Source organism: Ornithodoros turicata, chromosome 1 (genome assembly GCF_037126465.1).
Source record: "Ornithodoros turicata isolate Travis chromosome 1, ASM3712646v1, whole genome shotgun sequence".
In the NCBI taxonomy this organism is placed as follows: domain Eukaryota; kingdom Metazoa; phylum Arthropoda; class Arachnida; order Ixodida; family Argasidae; genus Ornithodoros; species Ornithodoros turicata.
Genome location: NC_088201.1, coordinates 225,905,078 through 225,908,319, shown reverse-complemented (window position 1 = coordinate 225,908,319; position 3,242 = coordinate 225,905,078). Strand labels below are relative to the sequence as shown.

At 42.4% G+C, this 3,242-nt stretch overlaps 1 long non-coding RNA gene across 1 annotated transcript; it reads right to left on the bottom strand.

Moving 5' to 3' along the window:
• Positions 1–1,756: 1,756 nt before the first annotated feature.
• Positions 1,757–3,242, bottom strand: LOC135377087 (uncharacterized). The gene is made up of 3 exons (XR_010418019.1): positions 3,172–3,242; positions 2,967–3,102; positions 1,757–1,882 (listed from the first exon to the last, which is right to left on the bottom strand). It is a non-coding gene; the product is annotated as an uncharacterized LOC135377087 (long non-coding RNA).

The following is a 3,242-nucleotide window of genomic DNA, read 5'->3' as shown; positions in this document are numbered from 1 at the left end:
TAGTTAATGTAAGCTTCAAAGTTCAGTTTCACCCAGTGCGATCTGTTAGTTTTCTCCTCATAAACATGATAATTGTGTGGTGCTTTAGTGACAGCAATTAAATGCTATGTGGACAGTGGGGGTGGCCCCCATGGCGAAAAGGGGCCTTGTTATGTTGCTACACGTCCCAAAAATGAGATCACCGTTGAATTATTCCTCCATTACATCTTAATTGCAAATTTGTTTTTTTTGCTTTCTCATATAGGCAATGACACCCATCAGCGAGTACTGCAGGCTGAAGCTGGAGAGAATGAGGCAACAAAATGTGCCATAGTCCGGCAGGTATTCTAGTATGTTGTGTGCTCACCTTGGGTGAGTGAAACATCGTTGCTACAAAATAGCTATCAGCACGGCCTGTGCAAGTGCTGATTTTCGACACTGAAATGAATACGAGGGAAACAGTCATAACCAGAGAAGAGAGGACTGAAGCTAACATTTTTAAAAACTGGAAGAAAATCTTTATAACCTTAGTGCAAAGTAAAACGTGCAAGCAGAAATAAAGCAACGCAGAAAGGAGCACGCATGTTGTGAATACTTGATATATGTTTAAACAAGGCAGAAAACCATTCAGGAGCATTAAATGTGAACTTGCAGAACAAACTCACACACTTTAAGTGAGAACATTCTCTCGCTAGATATGACTGCAATGCCACCATGCTGTTATTCAGAAACCTCACACAACGTGGATAACTCGATATCATTGTCATCATGTATCTCTCTCTCTCTCTCTCGATTTTGTTGCATTACGTGAAACATCAAATATTACATATACCGTAATTTCACACGTATAAGCCGCACCGCAGATTAGCCGCAGGACGCGTTCTTCGGAACGTTTTGAAATTTTTCTGGCGGATAAGCTGCACTGGCAGATAAGGCGCGGGCAATACGAGACGACTCATTTGTGCGACAAATGAAACCATAAAGGCGGCCATAAACCCTGTGGTCCATACTCCAAGTCGGCATAGTGTTCAACAAAGGAGGTCAGCTCTAGAGTTTTACAAATATCGGATTGTGCCCTTGTTTGGCGTTTTTCATGGATTGACGGGTCAGTGGTCTTGGAGTAGACGTGAATCACTGTCACCACTTTCGTTAAAGCTGCTTGGAGGAATGCTCTAGGAAGATCAATCTACTCGAATGTGGACCCGTCCCTGTTCGTGCATCGGCGGGGCAGAACTAGTCCAGAGACATTGTCGGCCCTTTCATTAAAACCGACGTATGGGGAAGATGCCAGGAAAAAATAGTCATCAGATAAGCCACACCGGTGGATAAGCCGCGGAGCGTCCGTGAGAGAAAAAAATCGCGCATAAGCCACGGCTAATACGTGTGAAATTACGGTACTTGCAGGCCTAGTTACTCCAGAAGCTACTTACAAAGGTGAAATTACCAGCATATTTACAATACTGAATATTTTAACAGCACTGAAAATGGAAGAAATTGTAAAGCATCAGAAATATTGCCTTATTATCTGGCTCCTTCTAGACAGTCCCCTGGTTACAACAGATAAATCATCGACTTCGTCGATGTCTATATCCAACGCTCCTGCACTGTTATCCTCATAGTTCTCTGGTTCTTCCTCATATGCTGGCTCAGGAGTGTTGTATTTGTGGCACATGTTGTGCAGAATTCCACATGCTGTTATTATGTTGGAGGCCCGATCCGGTGAGAAGTGTAGTGTCCTGTATCGCTGCAGGCATCTGAACCTCATTTATTTTCAGAACACCAAATGTTTGCTCAACTCGGACCCTTGTTTTACGATGGGCTTCATTGTATGCTTCCTCGCTACTCGTTGCAGGGCTGCGAACTGGGGTCATGAGCCAGGGCTCAAGAGGATAGCCGAGGTCACCTGAGGGAAAATAAAGAGCAGAAAACTGAAGACACGTCCTATGTGATCATACAGCTGCATGGCAACATGTGTATATAGTGTATATATGTATATAGTGTACTTTCAATATTTCTTGCTTCGTGACAAACACATTGTGTGCACACCATATTTTAGTTATCATCCTAGATTTGTCATATGTGCGAGGGCATCCAAGACATACATTTCACCTGTGTACAGCATTTTGGATACATCTAAATTTCAATAAACATTAACATCACTTCTCGTAATGTCTCTTAAAATGCAATTCTATTTTCTCTTTCGGCATAGCAAACTCTCATAAATTGAAACCCCAATTTCGTTTGAATTAGGTCATTTCCCCTAATTTTCTGAAAGGCCTTCTAATGAATAATCTGTTACTCATGCTCCCCTTTATTTTATCGGCCCTCTTTTTTGTGAGCAGATGTGCAAATGAACTGAGAACGTAGTGAGCATGAGTGAGTGAAAATTTCTAGCACTGACTTCTGTACACATGCTGCCCAGAAAACACCATAGTTGTGCAATGGTGTTGCACAGCTATGATGCAACACCATTGATTGACAATGTTGAATGACATATAACTATGCTATTGTAAATACATAAGTTGCTTGTATCAATTATTAACCACAGATAAACATTTTCTAAAACGTTACATGTCGGAAGGGTAGGTAGAACAGTGATTATAGACATGCATTATATGTGATTATAGTCATATTTGTACACTCCCGACACAATCACTTGTCGGATCACGTTACATCAGGGTGGGACACAGATTTCTTTGTTCGATGACGGGGAAAGGTGATGGCATGATGGGAAAGCCCAGACCTATGGGCTTGCTACTCCCGATGAATGAAACCTGATTACGTGGCTAGTACAATCTAACCACTAGCACTTGCGCTTCTGAAGCAAGCACTAGTTTACTAGCAGCATAGTGAGCAGCTTTCTGCTGAAGGTGTTTTTCTTTTTTTCAGTACACAGTCTTGCGCAGATAACTGCTTACCACGCAAACAAATGTGGAAATATTTTGCTTTACTGTTTCTTCTCTCGGAGGAGTGGAATGTATACTTGCCTAAAAGCCATTCGCCATCTGCAAACAGTTGAGGAGCCTGGCGACGGAGGTCACACAAACTCCATATAGCTGAATCGTGGCAGCTCCCTGGGTAGCATGCATTTAGGTAAAGGATGCGGCGAGTAGCGTCCGACACCTGTTAAAATGTTATGGATATAAAAGAGGAATATGTATGCTAAGCTATCGTATATGAAATCTACCTTACCCCAAGCACGTTGATGGCATGGTATCCCTTGTGACAGTAATAGTTACCATCCACAAAACGTTGGTCTGTCC